The sequence below is a fragment of the Arachis hypogaea genome, chromosome 4 (genome assembly GCF_003086295.3).
Source record: "Arachis hypogaea cultivar Tifrunner chromosome 4, arahy.Tifrunner.gnm2.J5K5, whole genome shotgun sequence".
Lineage (NCBI taxonomy): Eukaryota > Viridiplantae > Streptophyta > Magnoliopsida > Fabales > Fabaceae > Arachis > Arachis hypogaea.
The window spans coordinates 96,371,699-96,384,088 of record NC_092039.1 but is presented as its reverse complement, the minus strand read 5'-3'; positions in this window follow the sequence as shown (position 1 = coordinate 96,384,088).

Below are 12,390 nucleotides of genomic sequence, written 5' to 3'. Positions count from 1 at the left end.
GACTGAATCTTAAAGAACAAGAAATCAAATGACTGAAACTTAAAGTGCAAGAAATGTAAATTGCAGTAACTTAAATGGCAAGGAATGTAAATTGCTTGAATGTAAAAGGGATTTGAGGACTGGGATTGCAGAATCTAAACGAAGAGAAAGTAAATTGCAACAATTAATAAAGTAGAAGATGAATTGGAATAAACTGAAATTCAAACAGAAAATGAAATTAAAGTGCAGCAGGGTTCACAGAAGAACCAAAAGTAAAATGGGATCTCAGGTCTCAAGAGACTAGAAAGCAAAGTCTAGATCTCAATTTGCCTTCCCAAATCCAAGTTCACAAAGTAATTGACAAGGAATTGAAGAAGAAGCAGTAAAGGGAATGTAAATGAGTTCAATTATGCAGAAGAGAAATTAAAGAGTTCTTGAGTGGAGATTGAGACAGAATTTCCTCAATTCTTAACACCCAAGAATCAAAACAAGAAAATTAAAAATGCCCAAGCAAGAACGAGGAAGAAGAGAGATCAATTCTCCTCCCCTATTCTCTGAAATCTCAGTGAAGACACCAAGAGAAGTTTCAAAGTGCAAAAATAAAATTCAAAGCTCAAAGAAAGTGTAAAATTTAAAAGCTAAGCAAAAGGTCCTAATTACATCAAACTAGCTCCTATTTATACACTTTCTATTCTTGGATTTTAGGATTTGGATGGGCTTTTGATTTGGTGAAGAAATGAATTAAATTGGAATTTTAATTGAATTTTTCGGCCCAAAATAATAGCTTCCAGGAGGCTGCCCTGCCCTTGTGGAGGGCAGGGCAGGATTTGGTGCGTGTTGGTGCTTGCTTGGTGCGGGCTGGTGCGGCAGAATGGTGCCTTGGTGCACAGGATGCTGCCCTGCCCTCGCGGAGGGCAGGGTAGAAAAAGTTGGTGCTGCCAGGATCGTGCTGTGGTGCACGTTGGTGCTGCCAGGATCGTGCCTTGGTGCGCCAGACTCACTTCTTGGTGCGCCAGAGTTGTGCACCAACAAAATGCTGCCCTGCCCTCGCGGAGGGCAGGGCAGTGTTTCCAAAATGAAGTCCCGTGTTCGAATCCGGGCAGAAACACACGCTAAATCATTTTCCTTGGTTTCTTGGCATGGTAATGGACCTTAGTTCCTTGCTTCCTCATGGTCCCGTGTTCAACTCTTGTGGCAAGCATTTGGAGACATTTTCCTTTGATTTTCTTCCTTGGTGAGCCCGATACTGCCCTTGTGGAGAGCAGGGCAACATTTTCTTCTTCTTGATTCCAAGGCACAAATTTGTGCTCTGCCCTTGTAGTGGGCAGGGCAGAGTTGCCTTCTTTGCTTAGTTCCCTTATGTTGCCCTCCTAGAGGGCAGTGTGCCCTTGTGGAGGGCAATGCTTGCCTCCCCCATTGTATGTGGCACACTTTTCCTTCCTTTGACCACGCTTCCTTCTCCTTGGGTCACGCTTTCTTAGGCCACGCTTTTCTCTTTTATTCTTTTCTTCACCTGAAATAAACCAAAACAACCACTCCAAGTATCACTAAATTCATAAGGCTTATAAATCAATTAAAATTCAATTAAAATTGGCTTAAACCTCATGGATTAACATTAATTTCATGGTGGTTGCTTGATTTAAAGAAGTTGTGCATTTTCACTCCAAATCACTTACTTAAGAAGCAAGAAAGTGCATAAAGACTAACAAAACAAATGAAATTAGCTTGAAAAATGGGTATATGATGACTTGTCATCACAACACCAAACTTAAATCTTGCTTGTCCCCAAGCAAGCATCAAAACTAAGAGTAAATGACATGAATAAGAAAAGAACACATATCCTTATTAGGCATATAGCAGAACTTGATTTATGGAGTCTTTATGCAGACAATGATAACTCAATTATTGTTGCTGTTACATAATATACATCTTTCCTCAAAGGCTTGCTAAACTTGCTGTTATAAGACTCACTTTTTAATTCCTCCCTTGCTAACTTTTCTTGGCTCATAATGCTTAACAAGCTTATTATTCTTTTGGAGGTTTGGTGTCAAATGTTGCAGTAATAGCCTTTGGCTTTATTTTTTTCTTTTACTTGACATCTTTCCACCACAGACACATTGCTCACTAATTCTTCCTAGGATCATTGATGCCCAGCATCTCTTTGGATAACTAAATGTTCTGTATCTAAGTTGCTCTTTATTGTGGATTTTCAATTGGCCAACCCAAATCAGTTGATCTAAGTGACCGGGTTTTAAAATACCCCTTAGAATTTACTCATCCAAGCATATCTTAGTACAAGAACACCACAGGCATATGTCCTAGGGTCCAAGCTATTGGTGTCCAACCTTTATTCTTTGTTTTTCTTGCCATTTTGGCTTTTTCTTCTTCCTTTTCTTTCTGTTTTCGTTACCAAGGGCTGTTTCATTATTGATAAGAGTCTTTGTACAGCAAGCTAACTCACACTTGAATGAGAATGATATTATGCAAAAATTATTTCATGAGTTATGCATTTAATCAAACACATGTACCACCACTAACTTCCATTCTTACTTATGCAACATTGGATATTTCACTTTTCAATTCAAACAAATCTCTTTTATTTAAGCATATGGGAAACAAAACAAAATTTAAAGCTAAGTGATGGATAACAAGCATTATGCAGATTTAGCAATTTTAACAAGCAGTTTCACTTGCAACTAGATAAACACTTTAGAAAGACATACAATGGTTTCCAGATTCGAAACATTTCACAGCAGCAAGGATTAAGTTTAGATACAACCTGTGAAGTTGCAGCCCTTTGATTCTTCCTTCTGTTGTGTTCTCTTTGAGTTAGGATGCATAATGTCTTCAATTGTTGACTCATGTCCTGCATAATTCTCAAAGTTGCTTGCTTCTCAAGCCCTTAATTATATGGTTAGTATGCATAAATGGAGTGTGGCTCTTGGAATTGTTTTGGTGTGTGAACACCAAACTTAATTATTTGCCACTATCTCAGATGCATCAAGTTACCCATATGTGAAACCCTGTGTCCTTGCTAAAGGTTAATGAAAATAAAACGAGAAAGCAATTAAACAGTTGAATAATGTGTTTGGTTGCTTGGAGCTAGCATCATGCAAGAGGTGAGAATGTGTTTTTGAATGTTATTTTTGGTGGAACACCAAACTTAGAATCTTTTATTCTCCCTTAAATTGTTTTGGTGTGCAACACCAAACTTAGCTCCTTGCAATCCATACCAATTATTCAACATTTTTATTGAAAAAGCTATGAAAGAAAACTACCTCAGGTTGGGTTGCCTCCCAACAAGCGCTCTTTTATTGTCACTAGCTTGACATCTTCTATTTTTGCTGATCATGGAGGTTGAAAATCACAGTGCCTTAGCTTGTCTTTCTTCACTGTGAACTTCCTTCCGGTTTCCTCTTTGATGACCTCTATAAATTCTTGTGGAAGGATCTTAGTCACAATGTAGTGATCAGACAACTGTGGGGATACCTTCATGGTTTGAATATTGATCATCACTCGATCCCCTAGTGAAAACTTTCCAGTGGGGATTTTCTGCTTTTCTCTAATTCTATCCTCTGTCTCTCCTTGAAAGAATTCCTTGTTGTGTTTTTCTTGGCTGGTACTTCCTTTGTCCAGTATTTTCTCATTGTCCTCTATGATCCTTTTCCATCCTTCCTTCTTTGTAGCATCTTCGTTGTTGGTTAGTTTGTCTTCAATGGTTTTGAGGAAAGTACTTGGTTTCTTCTCACCCCTTTCTGCAAAGTACTTCGCCAGTTGAGCTATCTGCTCCTCAATTCCTTTGATTAACATTGTTTGGTTCCTTGTTGTTTCCTCTTGGTGTTTCATCATTCTCTCTATTAGGATCTCTAAGTCTGTGATTCTCTGAGAGTCTTGTGAGATTGGTTGGTTATGAGGTGTTAAAGGTTGAAAGGGCGGGTGTGATGGCGGCATGTAATGGTTGTTATTGCTGTAATGGTGTTTTTGTTGGTTTGTGAAGTTGGGGTTGTTATAATTGAAATCTCTTGGTTTGTGATTTTGGTACTCGTTCCTTCTCCAGTTGAGATGAGTCTGGAAGTGTCTATGTTGTGAATATTGGCTTTGAGTGTTATTAGTGGGTGGGGGATGTTGATTGTTTGTGGTCATGGAGTTGCCCTGGTGGAAACTTCCTTGTTCTTGATGTTGAGACTCCCTCATTCTCAGATAAAAATGAGGTCTCCATGGTGGAAATTTGGCATTCACTGCAGCAGACAGCTCCATGTTTTACTGAGGTTGATAGTGCATTTGTCTGTTTAGGTCCTTGAAAGCATTCACCCATTCAATATTCATCACTTCTTTTTCTGAGTTTGCATTCTGTGGTTCCTCAAATGAATGTTGGTTGTTGATTCCTTTGTCATTGAAGTTTGCATTTCCTTGGGTAGTTGTTGTTGCTTTGAGTAGACCATCTGAGAAGTAGTCCACTGCTCTTCTTGTTTCTGGGGTCAATCCTTCATAGAAAGCTCGAAAGCCCACTTTATCAGTTGCTTTCTTGTATCTTTCCCAGGCTTTGAAAAGTGGTTCTTCCTCCCCTTGTGTGAATAGATGTTCCTTCTCTTTCAACTGGATGATCTGTCTGGATGAGGTGAATTTGGCCAGAAATTTGGTGACCAGATCATCCCAACTAGTGATACTTCCTTGGGGAAAAGTTTCAAACCATTGTGCAGCTTCACCCTTTAATGAGAAAGGGAATAACAGGATCTTGTAAGTGTCATGATCTGGACCATCGGTTTTGACCGCATTACAAGTTCTCAGGAAAGTAGATATGTGCTGTTGAGGGTCCTCCAATGGATTTCCGTCATAAGAACAATTGTTCTTGATGAGTGTAATAAGTGGTGGCTTCATGTCATGATACCCTTTGTCTGTAGAAACTCGTACGCAAACAATTAAGATGATCAAACAACAGTACGCTTGAGAATTAAGTGCAGTTAATTGAGATAAATTGTTAGCGAGTTAATAGAGGCAATTTCTCAAACAGTTAGTATGTTAGTAAAAAAAAATAAAGAAAAAGTGCTTGATCTAGACCTCCACTTCACTTAATCATTGTCAATCTATTTCAATCCCCGGCAACGACGCCAAAAACTTGATGTGTGGAAAGCGATCCAACACAAAACTCACCGGCAAGTGTACCGGGTCGCATCAAGTAATAATAACTCACATGAGTGAGGTCGATCCCACAGGGATTGAAGGATTGAGCAATTTTAGTTTAGTGGTTGATTTAGTCAAGCGAATCAAATGTTGGTTGAGTGGGTTGTATTTAACAGAAGATAAATTGCTTGAAATGTAAAGGGAGAGGGGAAATTGCAGTAAATTAAAGAACAGGAAAGTAAAAGAGACTGAATCTTAAAGAACAAGAAATCAAATGACTGAAACTTAAAGTGCAAGAAATGTAAATTGCAGTAACTTAAATGGCAAGGAATGTAAATTGCTTGAATGTAAAAGGGATTTGAGGACTGGGATTGCAGAATCTAAACGAAGAGAAAGTAAATTGCAACAATTAATAAAGTAGAAGATGAATTGGAATAAACTGAAATTCAAACAGAAAATGAAATTAAAGTGCAGCAGGGTTCACAGAAGAACCAAAAGTAAAATGGGATCTCAGGTCTCAAGAGACTAGAAAGCAAAGTCTAGATCTCAATTTGCCTTCCCAGATCCAAGTTCACAAAGTAATTGACAAGGAATTGAAGAAGAAGCAGTAAAGGGAATGTAAATGAGTTCAATTATGCAGAAGAGAAATTAAAGAGTTCTTGAGTGGAGATTGAGACAGAATTTCCTCAATTCTTAACACCCAAGAATCAAAACAAGAAAATTAAAAATGCCCAAGCAAGAACGAGGAAGAAGAGAGATCAATTCTCCTCCCCTATTCTCTGAAATCTCAGTGAAAACACCAAGAGAAGTTTCAAAGTGCAAAAATAAAATTCAAAGCTCAAAGAAAGTGCAAAATTCAAAAGCTAAGAAAAAGGTCCTAATTACATCAAACTAGCTCCTATTTATACACTTTCTATTCTTGGATTTTGGGATTTGGATGGGCTTTTGATTTGGTGAAGAAATGAATTAAATTGGCATTTTAATTGAATTTTTCGACCCAAAATAATAGCTTCCAGGAGGCTGCCCTGCCCTTGTGGAGGGCAGGGCAGGATTTGGTGCGTGTTGGTGCTTGCTTGGTGCGGGCTGGTGCGGCAGAATGGTGCCTTGGTGCACAGGATGCTGCCCTGCCCTCGCGGAGGGCAGTGCAGAAAAAGTTGGTGCTGCCAGGATCATGCTGTGGTGCGCGTTGGTGCTGCCAGGATCGTGCCTTGGTGCGCCAGACTCACTTCTTGGTGCGCCAGAGTTGTGCACCAACAAAATGCTGCCCTGCCCTCGCGGAGGGCAGGGCAGTGTTTCCAAAATGAAGTCCCGTGTTCGAATCCGGGCAGAAACACACGCTAAATCATTTTCCTTGGTTTCTTGGCACGGTAATGGACCTTAGTTCCTTGCTTCCTCATGGTCCCGTGTTCAACTCTTGTGGCAAGCATTTGGAGACATTTTCCTTTGATTTTCTTCCTTGGTGAGCCCGATACTGCCCTTGTGGAGGGCAGGGCAACATTTTCTTCTTCTTGATTCCAAGGCACAAATTTACAAGGGCAGAGCAGAGTTGCCTTCTTTGCTTAGTTCCCTTATGTTGCCCTCCTAGAGGGCAGTGTGCCCTTGTGGAGGGCAATGCTTGCCTCCCCCATTGTATGTGGCACACTTTTCCTTCCTTTGACCACGCTTCCTTCTCCTTGGGTCACGCTTTCTTAGGCCACGCTTTTCTCTTTTATTCTTTTCTTCACCTGAAATAAACCAAAACAACCACTCCAAGTATCACTAAATTCATAAGGCTTATAAATCAATTAAAATTCAATTAAAATTGGCTTAAACCTCATGGATTAACATTAATTTCATGGTGGTTGCTTGATTTAAAGAAGTTGTGCATTTTCACTCCAAATCACTTACTTAAGAAGCAAGAAAGTGCATAAAGACTAACAAAACAAATGAAATTAGCTTGAAAAATGGGTATTTGATGACTTGTCATCAGTCACAATCTGAAAAAGGTTCACCCAATTATGTGTCAGTGGCATGTATGTATCCGGTGGTAATACTGGAAGACAGTGTGCTTTGGACCACGGCCAAGACTCAATAAGTAGCTGTGTTCAAGAATCATCATACTTAACTAGGAGAATCAATAACACTATCTAGATTCTGAGTTCCTAAAGAAGCCAATCATTCTGAATTTCAAAGGATAGAGTGAGATGCCAAAACTGTTCAGAGGCAAAAAGCTAAAAGCCCCGCTCATCTAATTAATACTGATCTTCATAGATGTTTTTGGAGTTCATTGCATATTCTCTTCTTTTTATCTTATTTGATTTTCAGTTGCTTGAAGACAAGCAACAATTTAAGTTTGGTGTTGTGATGAGCGGATAATTTATACGCTTTTTGGCATTGTTTTTAGTACGTTTTTAAAATGTTCTAGTTAGTTTTTAGTATATTTTTATTAGTTTTTTGTTAAAATTCACTTTTCTGGACTTTACTATGAGTTTGTGTGTTTTTCTGTGATTTCAGGTATTTTCTGGCTGAAATTGAGGGACCTAAGCAAAAATCTAATTCAGAGGCTGAAAAGGACTGCAGATGCTGTTGGATTCTGACCTCTCTGCACTCGAAGTGGATTTTCTGGAGCTACAGAAGCCCAATTGGCGCGCTCTTAACGGCGTTGGAAAGTAGACATCCTGGACTTTCCAGCAATATATGACAGTCTATACTTTGCCCAAGATTTGATGGCCCAAACTGGCGTTCAAAGTCACCATCAGATTTCCCAGCGTTAAACGCTGGAACTGGCACAAGAATGGGAGTTAAACGCCCAAACTGGCACAAAAGCTGGCGTTTAACTCCAAGAGAAGTCTCTACACGAAAATGCTTCAATGCTCAGTCCAAGCACACACCAAGTGGGCCCAGAAGTGGATTTTTATGTCATTTACTCATCTTTGTAAACCTTAGGCTACTAGTTCTTTATAAATAAGACCTTTTGCTATTGTATTTTCGTCTTGGTAGCTATCTTTATTCTTATGCTATCTTAGATCATTGGGAGGCTGGCCATTCGGCCATGCCTAGACCTTGTTCTTATGTATTTTCAACGGTGGAGTTTCTACACACCATAGATTAAGGTGTGGAGCTCTGCTGTACCTCGAGTATTAATGCAATTACTATTGTTCTTCTATTCAATTCAGCTTGTTCTTATTCTAAGATATCACTTGTTCTTCAACTTGATGAATGTGATGATTCGTGACACTCATCATCATTCTCACCTATGAACGTGTGACTGTCAATCACCTCCGTTCTACCTTAGATTGGGTGGATATCTCTTGGATTCTTTAACCGGAATCTTCGTGGTATAAGCTAGAATTGATGACTGCATTCAAGAGAATCCGGAAGGTCTAAACCTTGTCTGTGGTATTCTGAGTAGGATTCAATGATTGAATGACTGTGACGAGCTTCAAACTCCTGAGGGTTGGGCGTTAGTGACAGACGCAAAAGAATCACTGGATTCTATTCCAACCTGATTGAGAACCGACAGATGAATAGCCATGCCGTGACAGGGTGCGTTGAACATTTTCACTGAGAGGATGGGAGGTAGCCACTGACAACATTGAAACCCTACATACAGCTTGCCATGGAAAGGAGAAAGAAGGATTGGATGAAGACAGTAGGAAAGCAAAGAGACGGAAGGGACAAAGCATCTCAATACGCTTATCTGAAATTCCCACCAATTAATTACATAAGTATCTCTATCTTTATCTTTATGTTTTATTCATCATCCATAACCATTTGAGTTTGCCTGACTAAGATTTACAAGGTGACCATAGCTTGCTTCATACCAACAATCTCTGTGGGATCGACCCTTACTCGCGTAAGGTTTATTACTTGGACGACCCAGTACACTTGCTGGTTAGTTGTGCGAAGTCGTGATAAAGAGTTGAGATTGCAATTGAGCGTACCATGTTGATGGCGCCATTGATTATCACAATTTCACCCACCAATGTCCAAAGATGATCCTAAGATCTAAAGTGATCAAAAGATGATAATACAATAGCAAAAGGTCCTATTTGTAGAGAACTAGTAGCCTAGGGTTTACAGAAATGAGTAAATGACATAAAAATCCACTTCTGGGCCCACTTGATGTGTGCTTGGGCTGAGCATTGAAGCTTTCATGTGTAGAGACTTCTCTTGGAGTTAAACGCCAGCTTTTATGCCAGTTTAGGCATTTAAATCCCATTCTTGTGCCAGTTCCGGCGTTTAACGCCGGGTAGTTTTGAGCTGATTTGGAACGCCGGTTTGGGCCATCAAATCTTGGGCAAAGTATGAACTATTAAACATTTCTGGAAAGCCCAGGATGTCTACTTTGCAACGCCGTTTAGAGCACGCCAATTGGGCTTCTGTAGCTCCAGAAAATCCACTTCAAGTGCAGGGAGGTCAGAATCCAACAACATCTACAGTCCTTTTCAGCCTCTGAATCAGATTTTTGCTCAGGTCCCTCAATTTCAGCCAGAAAATACCTGAAATCACAAAAAAACACACAAACTCATAGTAAAGTCCAGAAAAGTGAATTTTAACTAAAAACTAATAAAAATATAATAAAAACTAGCTAAAACATACTAAAAATATACTAAAAATAATGCCAAAAAGCGTACAAATTATTCGCTCATCACAACACCAAACTTAAATTGTTGCTTGTCCTCAAGCAACTGAAAATCAAATAATATAAAAAGAAGAGAATATGCAATGAACTCCAAAAACATCTATGAAGATCAGTATTAATTAGATGAGCGGGGCTTTTAGCTTTTTGCCTATGAATAGTTTTGGCATCTCACTCTATCCTTTGAAATTCAGAATGATTGGTTTCTATAGGAACTCAGAATCCAGATAGTGTTATTGATTCTCCTAGTTAGGTATGATGATTCTTGAACACAGCTACTTTATGAGTCTTGGCCATGGCCCAAAGCACTCTGTCTTCCAGTATTACCACCAGATACATACATGCCACAGACATATAATTGGGTGAACCTTTTCAGATTGTGACTCAGCTTTGCTAGAGTCCCCAATTAGAGGTGTACAGGGTTCTTAAGCACACTCTTTTTGCCTTGGATCACAAATTTATTTCTTTCTTTTTTTTTCTTTTCATTTTTTTTCGCATATACTCTCTTTTTTGTATTCACTGCTTTTTCTTGCTTCAAGAATCATTTTTATGATTTTTCAGATCCTCAGTAACATGTCTCCTTTTTCATCATTCTTTCAAGAGCCAACATTCATGAACAACAAATTCAACAGGCATATGCACTGTTCAAGCATACATTCAGAAACCAAAATATTGCCACCCCATCAAAATAATTAATTCTGTTATAAAATTCAAAATTCATGCAATTCTTCTCTTTTTCAATTAAGAACATTTTTCATTCAAGAAAGGTGATGGATTCATAGGACATTCATAACTTTAAGGCATAGACACTAAGACACTAATGATCATAAGACACAAACATAGATAAACATAAGCATTAAAATTCGAAAACCAGGAAAATAAAGAACAAGGAAATTAAAGAACGGGTCCACCTTAGTGATGGTGGCTTGTTCTTCCTCTTGAAGATCTTATGGAGTGCTTGAGCTCCTCAATGTCTCTTCCTTGCCTTTTTTGTTCCTCTCTCATGATTCTTTGATCTTCTCTAATTTCATGGAGGAGGATGGAATGTTCTTGGTGCTCCACCCTTAGTTGTCCCATGTTGGAACTCAATTCTCCTAGGGAGGTGTTGATTTGCTCCCAATAGTTTTGTGGAGGAAAGTGCATCCCTTGAGGTATCTCAGGGATTTCATGATGAGTGGGATCTCTTGTTTGCTCCATCCTTTTCTTAGTGATGGGCTTGTCCTCATCAATGGGGATGTCTCCCTCTATGTCAACTCCAACTGAATAACAGAGGTGACAAATGAGATGAGGAAAGGCTAACCTTGCCAAGGTAGAGGACTTGTCCGCCACCTTATAAAGTTCTTGGGCTATAACCTCACGAACTTCTACTTCCTCTCCAATCATGATGCTATGAATCATGATGGCCCGGTCTATAGTAACTTCGGACCGGTTGCTAGTGGGAATGATTGAGCGTTGGATAAACTCCAACCATCCCCTAGCCACGGGCTTGAGGTCATGCCTTCTTAGTTGAACCGGCTTCCCTCTTGAATCTCTCTTCCATTGGGCGCCCTCTTCACAAATGTCTGTGAGGACTTGGTCCAACCTTTGATCAAAGTTGACCCTTCTAGTGTAAGGGTGTTCATCTCCTTGCATCATGGGCGAGTTGAATGCCAACCTTACATTTTCCGGACTAAAATCTAAGCATTTCCCCCGAACCATTGTAAGCCAATTCTTTGGGTTCGGGTTCACACTTTGATCATGGCTCTTGGTGATCCATGCATTGGCATAGAACTCTTGAACCATTAAGACTCGGACTTGTTGAATGGGGTTGGTAAGGACTTCCCAACCTCTTCTTCGGATCTCATATCGGATCTCCGGATATTCACTCTTTTTGAGTTTGAAAGGGACCTCGGGGATCACCTGCTTCATGGCCACAACTTCATAGAAGTGGTCTTGATGCACCCTTGAGATGAATCTCTCCATCTTCCATGACTCGGAGGTAGAAGCTTTTGCCTTCCCTTTCCTCTTTCTAGAGGTTTCTCTGGCCTTGGATGCTATAAATGGTTATGGAAAAACAAAAAGCAATGCTTTTACCACACCAAACTTAAAAGGTTTGCTCGTCCTCGAGCAAAAGAAGAAAGAAGAGAGTAGAAGAAGAAGAAATAGAGGAGATGGAGATGGCTTTGTGGTTCGGCCAAAGGGGGAGAAGTAGTGTTTAGGGTGTGTGAAAATGAAGGAGTGAAGATGGGTTTATATAGGGGTGGAGAGAGGGGTAGGGTTCGGCTATAGGAGGGTGGGTTTGGGAGGGAAAGTGGTTTGAATTTGAATGGTGATGTAGGTGAGGTTTTATGAAAGATGGATGTGAGTGGTGAAGAGAATAGTGGGATTTGATAGGTGAGGGGTTTTTGGGGAAGATTGGTTGAGGTGATTGGTGAATGGGTGAAGAAGAAGAGAGAGGGTGGTGGGGTAGGTGGGGATCCTGTGGGGTCCACAGATCCTGAGGTGTCAAGGAAAATTCATCCCTGCACCAAGTGGCGAGCAAAAATGCTCTTTATGCCAATTCTGGCGTTAAACGCCGGGCTGGTGCCCGTTTCTGGCGTTTAACGCCAGCTTCTTGCCCTTTCCTGACGTTTAACGCCAGTCTGGTGCCCCTTTCTGGCGTTAAACGCCCAGAATGGTGCCAGACTGGG